The following is a 10728-nucleotide window of genomic DNA, read 5'->3' as shown; positions in this document are numbered from 1 at the left end:
CCTCCCTCTCTGGGGCAATTGTGGGGTGATGGTAGGGCCCCCCGAACAATCACATGGTACCCGCCTTGACTGGCCTGGCACCAGTGCATGTCATAGCGTGGCCGTCCAGAAGGTCATTTGGACAGTTGTTCTGCTGTTTGGTTGTTCAGTCGATTTGCATATTACACTTTTATTATTATAGATTTTCACTTATTTCAAAGAGGAAGGGAGAGGGAGAGAGAGAGAGAAACATCAGTGATGAGAGAGAATTATCTATCTGCTGCCTCCTGCACATTCCCTACTGGGGATCCACAACCCAGGCACGGGCCTTGACCAGAAATCAAACCAGCAACCTCTTGGTTCCTAGGTCCATGCTCAACCATTGAGCCACACCAACCAGGCTAGAAGGTTGGTTTTTATTGGCACATCTAACTAGTTCTTACTTCTTGAAACACTATGTTAATTTTGTGATTTTGGTCGAGGTATCCTTACAGACATTAATATTTTCTGATTTCTTTTCAGCTTCTGGAAAATAATGCGGACAGAATAGTTCCCTTAAGGTACAATTTTTCACAAAGAAACAAAATAACTAGCTCAACACCCACACACACATATTGAAAGAGGGAGAGAGAGAGAAAGAGAAACAGAAGAATTAATACACAACCTCATGGTCAAGGGCATGGAACCAATGCATCTTACCTGTCTAACCAGGAATAATGATACATTAAAAAGTGTGATGTTGACATTTAAAAGTCAAATGCTCCAGTTTAGGAATGCTTTCCAAACCTGTACTTAAACATTACAAATGCAGAAGATGATGCTTTCAGGGCATCCTATGGAAAATGTCTGTGCCTGTTTATATCAGCGGTATCTGGTACAGTATTTTGCCAGCGTAAGGCCTGGTTGAGCCCTGATTAAAATCTTCGGAATGGCATTAAGGTTCACAAGAAACCCACTGTTCGCATGTCTTAGCATCAAGGAAACAAATCTGATAATTCATTGTTTTGTCTTTATTATACCTTTTTAAAAATATTCTGGCACTAACTGGTTTGGCTCAGTGGATAGAGCATCGGCCTGCGGACTGAAGGGTCCCAGGTTCAATTCCGGTCAAGGGCATGTACCTGGGTTGCGGCACATCCCCAGTGGGAGGTGTGCAGGAGGCAGCTGATCAATGGTTCTCTCTCATCGATGTTTCTAACTCTATCCCTCTCCCTTCCTCTCTGTGAAAAATCAATAAAATATATTTTTAAAAGATTCTGTTTATCTTTAATTAAGGACCTAAAATACCCTGAGATCCCATGGACTCTGGAGTGTGATCCCTTTAAGTCTTTATTTTTAAATTTTATTTCCATAAATATTTGTTAAGTATTATTGTCACATACTGTGCAAGGTGCTGGCAAGACCAATGTGGGGGTGGGGGGGGAGAAGAACAAGGACACTCTTCTCACTAAAGCTTACATTCAGGATAGAGGAGGAGTGAGGACCAGACAATAGTCCAAAAATGCAACCTAAACGAACTCTTAGGACAAGTGTTATAAAGGAGGGTCGCATAATGGTGGGAAAGTTTTTGGGCTGAGGAACACTAGACACTCAATTATTTCAAAAATAGAATGTAACTGATGATTTATTTTACTTTTAGAAACGACATGGTCTTTTTGGCAGAAAGGTGGTTCATATGCTTTTAGAGTCTATGCTAACTCCTCATTCTCTTAGCGGTTGCATTTTGAAATGATATGACCAGACATTATCATATGCCATTTCACTGAAAATGGACTCCTCCATGGCCTAGTGAGTTGTTTGAAGATTTTAGGGAAATGCTTTTCAAGGCTGGCACAGTTTAATTAACTCATAGCTTCTAAATGTTAATTCTAAAATGTGTGGTAATACTTCATTGCTTGGAACATTTTCTTTTATTTTGGGCTAAGAATTTCCAAGTAGACTGTTTAATGGATTCTTACAGAGAACACGTCAGATTGAGTCCTTTGTTCACTCACCTATTATTCTTTAAGTCTTCGGATGACTTAAATGTGGTTGATACTTCAGGAAAACTGTGTAGGGGAAACACGCAAGAAGAGGAATCCTAGGACCACTGTTCACCTGCTTGCAAGGTTTTCTTGACAATTCTCATGATAGCTAACGGAAAAGTGTGGCTCATAGTTACATAAATTGTACAAACAATGTGAATTTGACTAAACACCTGCTTGCCTTCTCAGAGTCTGGGATTTTTTTATGAGCTAGGATGTGAGCATTAAGTCTCTAATGAGCTTCTCTGATGAACTAAATTTCACACCTGTTGTTACAACTCATTGCTGAAGGAATTACCTACATCTGTGGGGCTCCAATGGGAAAGGGTTCTTGGATGCTTGCACCTGGTTTCCTCTAAACCAGTGGTTGTCAACCTTGGCTGCACATGAGAATCACCTGGGAATCTTTTTAAAATCCTGATTTCTGGGCCTCCTCCTCTGGAAATTCTGTTTCTTTGTTACTCATGTTGTGGCCCCACCCCATAACAAAGAAACAGAATTTCCAGAGGAGGAGGCCCAGAAATCAGGATTTTAAAAAGATTCCCAGGTGATTCTCATGTGCAGCCAAGGTTGACAACCACTGCTCTAAACTTTGCCTCTGTGCCTTGTCCCTTTGCAGATTTTGCTTTGCATCCTTTCACTGCAATCAATCACAGCTATGCATATGCTGAGTTTCAGTGAATCATTGAATCTGAGAAAGGCCTTGGGTTCCTCTAACACACCCAGGAAAGATACATATTTCTATATATACTAGTTGTGATCTCGAAGATGATATAGTCTTATTTGTGCATGAGACTCAGAAGCAAAACCTTGAAGATCAGTGGTTCTCAACCAACAGCAATTTTTCCCAAAGCGGGCATTTGGCAATAGTATCTGGAGAAATTTTCAGTCATCGCAACTGGGAAAGGGGGAGTCATTCAGTGGACAGAGAGAGGCCAAGGATGCTGTTGAACATTCTACAATGCGTAGGACATCCTCTACTACAAAGAATTATGTGGCCAAAAATGTCCATGGTTCTTTGTGTGAGAAACCTCATATAAGAATGCAAGATAATAGTCAATTGAATATCAAAACTAAAAATGTGGAAAATAAGTACAAAGGCAGAATGCACAAAGGGAAAATAATTTATTCTGAATTGAAGTTGTTACCAAGCCTAAAAACTCTTCAGAATGATTATGAAACTACTGGAGACCTGAATATGCATAGCCCTCTCAAATGTATAACCACATTACCCCCAGTGTTTAAAGAATGGATTGTTTGAAATAGAGAATGTCATTTTCAATAGGAATAGGACCAAAATTTCCCTCTTGCAAGATGTGTACAACTCCACTACTACTTTCAATTATAGTATGTAAATATTACACAAATGTCTTACTGTTGCTAGCAAGAAATGCATTTGGAACACATAGTTTCAGATACCTATTATCTCTGCTGCAGTTCTGGTAGTGGTTCTGAAAATTACACTCTTCATATCAACAAGAAATGGGCAATAAAGAGATTACCTCACATTACTCCTTCACATCTTAAATTCTTACATTCTGGAGAAATAATATTATACATGACAATGGTAGGGCTCTGGGGACAAAATAAATGCATAAGAGTCACTTAGACTTCAACTGTGCCCCAAACCAGGTTATTCTCAGGATGTTAATATGATGGGTTTAGAGGGATAGAAAATAAGGTAAGCCTTCCTGTGCTTCTAGATCAATAAAAAGTTGGTCTCAATTTTAAGTTAGATAGGAGTATGACAGACAAATCTTAAGGAGATAGGAGGGGTCCAGGTGGTATTGCTTGTGGTTGAGCATTGAACGATCAACCAGGAGGTCATGGTTTGATTCCTAGTCAGGACACATGCCTGGTTTGCGGGCTTGATCCTTAGAGGGGTGGGGGGGGGCATGCAGAAGGCAGCTAGTCAATGATTCTCTCTCATCATTAATCTTTCTGTCTCTCTCTCCTCTCTCTTCCTCTTGGAAATCAATAAAAATATATTTTAAAAGTAGGAGGGAATAGGAATTCTTAGGGTCTACTAAATTTATTAAAAAAAACTGTTGATATATATAATATATATGGGCATTTTGAGAGAGGGTAAGTCAGAAATTCACTATAGTGTGTGTGTGTGTGTGTGTGTGTGTGTGTGTGTGTGTGTGTTTTCTCTTGGCAATGCAATTGTACCACATGAACCTTGGAATCCATCCATGGCATGGGAGAGCAATATCCTGTATATGTTGTTGTTTGCTGATGGTTTGAACAAATTAAGCATTTTGGAGTCAAATCTGGAGTCAAATTCCAGTGTTTCTACTTAACCTGTGGCTTGAGCTATGTTGATTGAATCTTAATTTGAATCTTCATAATTTGTAAAATTATTGTGTAGTTATTAGGGGAACGTATGGAAGCTTGATGTGGAATTCAAAGTAACTGCTGAATATCATATTTAGCTCCTGTTTTGGTGACATTTTTTTCCACTCAAATGATGCACTGGAATGAAAAGTGAAGTATGGAATACATTCAGCACTTCCTGACAAACTGAGTTATGTCATTTATCTTTGTGGATACATGGGAAGAAGAGCACATTGAATTCAATGACTTAAGGGTAACCGAAGCTGACAGATGACAGAAAGAGACTTAGTTCACCCCAATCACTCTGGGAAGCAGACTTCTCACTTAGAATAAGTGATATTTTGAAATAGTCAAAAAATGGATGAGAGTGAACACATAGCAGAGGGTCAAGAACGTGGCATAGGGAAACAAAGTAATTGCCTCTCCGTACAACCCCATCAAAATTACAATTAAACCATAGGGCAACCATTATTTAGAACCATCTGAAATCTGGCTGAATGGAAGACCTACAACTAGAGAATTAAAGGAGAAGCCACACTGAGACTGTTAGGAGGCCATAGGCATGGAACCGGCTAATTTAAAACCCATGTGTGGCTTTATTTTTTTAATTGAGAGGAATATCTTGGCTGCAGAAGCCCCCATGAGGAGCAGGGGTCCCTACCAGACCCCTCAGCCCAGGATTCTAGTGCCTGGAAGAGAAGTCCCTGTAACTTTGGGCTATAAAAACCAGCAGAGATTGTGGCTGAGAAAGACGAAGGCTGCTAGAGTCCGAGTCAGATCCTCCTAAAGGGCTGGTGCAGGGACTTACTTGGACTCACTCCCTCTGCACTTCAGTGCTGGGGCAGAAATTTGAAAGGATCTAGGAGCATATGGGAAGGCACAAAATTGTCTGTCATCAGAGCAAGAACTGGGGGGCAGCTTTCTCCCTGATGAAAGTGCTGGCAGAGATCATTGTTCCTTTGCTGAGGCCTCCCCCACTTTAGCGCTGAAAGGTAGTCACCGTATCTGAGTTGCCATCAGCCTGGCCCACACTGTTCACCCCTTCCTTGTGACTCCCTGAGACCACACCCCACCCTACCCAATTTTCAGCCCAAGCAAGCTGCTTGCAGTCACTTTTCCATATGAATGGCTGTCCTGACTATGGCCTCCTAACAGTCTCAGTGTGGCTTCTCCTTTAATTCTCTAGTTGTAGGTCTTCCATTCAGCCAGATTTCAGATGGTTCTAAATAATGGTTGCCCTATGGTTTAATTGTAATTTTGATGGGGTTGTACGGAGAGGCAATTACTTTGTTTCCCTATGCCATCTGGCCTCAGCATCTCCTATTTCTCGTGATAAATTGCTCCAGGCCCAATACTAGCAGCAGCCTATGTAGGTTCACAGCTTGGTCTCTCCTAGACACTTACAGGCCCAACACAAGTAGCAGCCATATGGGTGGTCACTGGTGGGGCACAGGCAGAAGATGGTTTTGCACTACCCTGGCGGTCAGCTTCAGATGACACCAAATGACAACCCTACCAAATCCATGAATGACACACTCAAGGGGCAGACTTGGTAAGCACCAAAGCCCCACTGAAGCAAGTCCTGCTCCACAGTGGTGCTCCTGCACAGCAGCTTGTCCACTGTAGTTGCAACTTGCCTGAGGGCCGATCTATCCCAGTGATGCCAACAGCAGTCAAGGTTCAACTACAGCAGGACAGTGCACACAGCCCTTACAAGGGACATATAGCATCCCCAGCTCAGGTGACTGGGGAGGCTGAGCCACTGGACCCTGTAGGACACCTACTACACAATGCCACTTTACCAATTCCAGAGACATAGCAGCTCTACCTAATAATATAAATAAACATAGTGAAGCATTCAAATGCAGAGACAAATAAACATGTTGCAAATGAAAGAACAGAAGAAATCTTCAGAAAAAGAACTTAATAAAATGGAAGCAAGCACACTACCAGATACAGAGTTTAAAACAATGGTTATAAGGATGCTCAAGGAACTTAACGAGGACTTCAAGGAACTTAGTGAGAGCATCAAAGACACAAAAAAGGACCAGTGAATAATGAATGATACACTAATTGAAATGAAGAATAATTTACAGGGAATCAACAAATAGGATAGAGGACACTGAGAATCAAATCAGTAATTTGTTATATGAGGGAGCAAAAAATACCCAATCATAAGAGCATAAAGAAAAAAAGAACCAAAAATAGTGTAAGGTGCATCTGGGACAATTTTAAGTGTACCAACATTTGCATTAAAGGGGTATAGGAAAAAGAAGAGAGGGTGCAAGAAATTGAAAACCTATTAGAAAAAATGACAGGAAACTTTCCTTACCTGGTAGAAGAAATAGACATTCAAGTTCAGGAAACATAGAGTACCAAACAAGATGAAATCAAAGAGACACACACCAAGACACATCATAATTAAAATGCCAAAGGTTAAAGACAAAGAGAGAATCTGAAAAGCAGCAAGTTACCTACAAGGGAGCGCCCAATATGACTGTCCGCTGATTTCTCAACGGAAACTTTACAGGCCAGAAGGGAGTGCCAAGAAATATTCAAAGTAATGAAAAGCAAGACCCTACAATCAAAATTACGCTACCCAGCAAAGCTATCATTTAGAATTGTAGAACATTAAAGAGCTTCACCGACAAGAAAAAGTGAAAGGAGTCCATCACCACCAAACCAGTATTACATGGAATCTTTTTTAAAAAATATATTTTATTGAATTTTTTACAGGGAGGAAGGGTGAGGGAGAGGGATAACGAGTTAGAAACATCCATGAGAGAGAAGCCGATTCGGCTGCCTCTTGCATGCCCCCTACTGGGGATGTGCCTGCAACCCAGGTACATGCCCTTGACCGGAATCGAACCTGGGACCCTTGAGTCTGCAGGCTGACGCTCTATCTGCTGAGCCAAACTAGCTAGGGCTACATGAAATCTTAAAGGGTCTTCTTTAAGAAAAAGAGAAGAAGAAAAAGATTTAAAAATATGAACAATGAAATGGCAATAAATACATATCTATCAATAATTGAATCTAAAAATCAAAATAAATGAACAAGGAATCTAATGAACAAAATAAACTGATGAATAAAATAGAGGCATGGAAACATGGAATGGACTGATGAATCTCAGAGGGAGGGGGTGATGGGTGGGAAAAGATTAACCAAAGATCTTATATGCATATATGCATTACCTATGGACACAAACAATAGGATGGTGAAGGCCTTGTGTGGAGTGGGAACCAGGTTGAGGGAGGTAATAGGGGGAAAACGAGGAGTATCTGTAATACTCGTAATAATAAAGAGTTAAAAATAATGGATGAGACCCTGCTCAAAAATAACTATTTTCAGTGAATAAAAAGCAGCACAGACTTCTCCATAGCTGGAAATTAAGGACTTCATGAAATAATCCTAGAATTAACTATTTATTATGTGCTATAGAGCTACGTGGTTTATGGTTTGAGCTTAAGGTATTGAAAAACCAATTTAAAGACAAATATGTAAAAAAAATCTGAAACTTATAGTTGGGGCATGTTTTGAAAATTTTAAAAAGTAGTAGTGAAGATTTTTAAAAAAAGAAGATTTAGTGAATTTGGAGAAATTTATCTCACTTTATAGAGAAGAAGTTTTTCTACTATTCCTATTAATAAAAATAATTTCTTGCTAAATGACCACAACTACAAGAAAATATTACATAAAAATATCTTATTTCTATCATTTTTGTCTCACTCAACAATATTGTAACTAGTGATTAAATATCCCAGACATTTAAAAACTATTAAAGAAATGTGCTGGCCAATATTTGAAAACACGTTGGCTTTCACTTCAGATTAGTTCGACATTCTGCTTTTATTTATTGTCAGTTTCTGAATAAGTTCTGTATTATACCAGAGCAACCTTCCATTAACTGATCAAAAGTAAGTTTCTAAACCTGTCTAAAACATGGAAATCCCATGAAGTATTAGCACTATGTGGAATCCAGACAGAAACCACCTGTCAATCTTACTAATTAAGTTCAAGTTCAGTGCCACATTTAGTATGCTGTGATACACATTCAGCCAGCATACATCAGTAGACTAGTGCCTAGTACAAGAGCAAACTCTTTTACCCTTTTAAGAAATATTATATATTTGTTGATTCTTTTTGTTTGTTTTGTGCAATGTTGATTAGATCACTCTCTTTCCTTTTTGTGTTTTTTTCACCATTTATGTGAAAGGATTTAATTTGTTTTTTTTTCACCTTCCTTTGAATAGTGTTTCCTTGGCTAAAGGCAATTAGCAATCTAGCTTTCAACTGAGCTCCAATAACATGCAATTTACAAAATCTTAAAAGAACACAGGTAGTTACGAACTAGTAATCAACTTAGCTTTGGAGAAACACTTTAATTTTTTAGTATCTGTCACAATCATAAGCCCCTTGAGTTGATTTAAATCATTGAGGTATGATTGCTCTCAAAAGATTTTTTGTTTTTATTTTTCCCCTTCTCATGATGTGCTTATAAACAAAAAGAAAAAAAATTCAAAAATTAAGATAATTTATGGCACTATAGAAACTTTCCTTATATAATTTAATTAGTGATCAAATTAAAAAATAAACTGGTAAGAATAGCTGCCTTGTGCAGGTGTGTGACTCAGTGGCTGAACATCAACCTATGAACCAAAAGTTCATGCTCCAATTTTGAGCTCAGTCCCAAGTAGGGGGTGTGTAGCAGGTAGCCAATCAATGATTCTCTATCATCATTGACATTTCTATCCCCCTCCCTCTTCCATCTTCTTCATCTCTCTGATGTCACTTTTTAAAAATCATTAAAAAAAAGTTTAGGGTCCTTTGTAATTTCTTGGAAATATTTAAAGAAGAAACCTTTGTAACCAAATATATCATTTTTAAAATTAAATCCATTGGGCAAAAGTGATTAGTGAAATTATCTAAGTTTCATAGTTCAACTATATAATACATCATCTGTAAATTACATCTTGTGCTCACCATCCATACTCTAGTATTCTTCTGTCACCACATATTTGACTCCCTTTACCCTTTATACCTCCCTCTGCTCCTTTCCCCTCACAACATCACCATGGTGATATTGATATCTATGAGTTTATTTGTTGGTTGCTTTCTGTTTTAAATTCCACCCCATACTAGAGGCCTGGTGCATGAAATTTTTGCACTGGGGAGAGGGGTGTCCCTCAACCCAGCCTGCACCCTCTCCAATCTGGGACCCTTTGGGGGATGTCTGACTGCCAGTTTAATCCCAATCCCTGCAGGATCCGGCCTAAACTGGCAGTCGGGCATCCCTCTCACTATCCAGGACTGCTGGCTCCCAACCACTCACTTGCCTGCCTGCCTGATTGCCCCTAACCGCTTCTGCCTGCCAGCGTGATCGCCCCCTAACCACTCCCCTGCCAGCCTGGTCGCCCCCAACTGCCCTCCTCTGCTGGCCCAATTGCCCTCCCCTCCTGGCCTGTTTGCTCTTGGGTGTGGCCATCTTGTGACCACATGGGGGCGGCCATCTTGTGTGAGAGCATGATGGTCAATTTGCATATAATCTCTTTATTATATAAGATATGCATGAAATCACATGGTTGTTTTCCTTTTCCATCTGATTTATTACACTCAGTATGATACTCTCAGGATCCATCCACATTGTCAAAAATGGCAGTATTGCATCTTTTCTGATGGTGAAGTTGTATTCCATTGTACATAGTTATCACATCTTCTTTATCCAATCATCTATTTAAATGCACTTCCTTTGTTTCCATGTCTGGGCCACTGTGAATAATACTGCACTGAATATAAGAGTGCATATAACTTTGTGAACCAATGTTTTCAATTTTTTTAGGTGGATGCCCCAAAAAAGGGGTCACTGGGTCATATGGTAACTCTATTCTTAATTTTTTGAGTATCCTCCATAATGCTTTCCTTAGTGGCTGCATTTGTTTACATTCCCACCTGCAGTGAATAAGAGTTTTTTTCCTTCACAACCTCTTTCTCCAACAATTGTTAATAAGTGTCTTGTTATAAACAGCCATTCTAACAGGTGGAGGTGGTATCTCATTGTCGTTTTGGTTTGCATTTCCATAACACAAGGATAAAAATATATTTTAGCATCTACCATGTCACCCTTAATAGTTAGGAGCAATATTTAGGGATACAGCATAGCATATATTATGTTAAGGATTCCACTTTTGCCTGTATATTATATTATAAAAGATATATACATCTCTTGCTCTTTTTTTCCCTCTCTCTCTGAAGTGGTGGCAATTTATAATAACAGATTAAAGTATACTTAGAAACCAAATTAAGAAGTATGCTTTGGGTTATTAGTATAAGCTTGTTAAAGTATGACTAAGTGGTCCTGTGAGAATTTTTATAATCTACAAATGTTTTCTT

The 10728-nt window shown here is 39.3% G+C and overlaps 1 long non-coding RNA gene across 1 annotated transcript in view; it reads right to left on the bottom strand.

Moving 5' to 3' along the window:
• The window catches only part of LOC107183450, a 10123-nt gene extending 583 nt beyond the window's left edge, over window positions 1–9540 (bottom strand). Inside the window, exons 1-2 of the long non-coding RNA XR_001514240.1 lie at window positions 9530–9540; window positions 2401–2408 (exon numbers count right to left, since the gene is read on the bottom strand). This is a non-coding gene — a long non-coding RNA (uncharacterized LOC107183450). The remainder of the gene's footprint in view (window positions 1–2400; window positions 2409–9529) is intronic.
• Between the last annotated feature and the right edge of the window lie 1188 nt (window positions 9541–10728).

Source organism: Myotis davidii, unplaced genomic scaffold, assembly GCF_000327345.1.
Source record: "Myotis davidii unplaced genomic scaffold, ASM32734v1 scaffold20, whole genome shotgun sequence".
In the NCBI taxonomy this organism is placed as follows: domain Eukaryota; kingdom Metazoa; phylum Chordata; class Mammalia; order Chiroptera; family Vespertilionidae; genus Myotis; species Myotis davidii.
The sequence above is the reverse complement of the archived record's forward strand: the minus strand, read 5'-3'. Positions and strand labels throughout refer to the sequence as shown.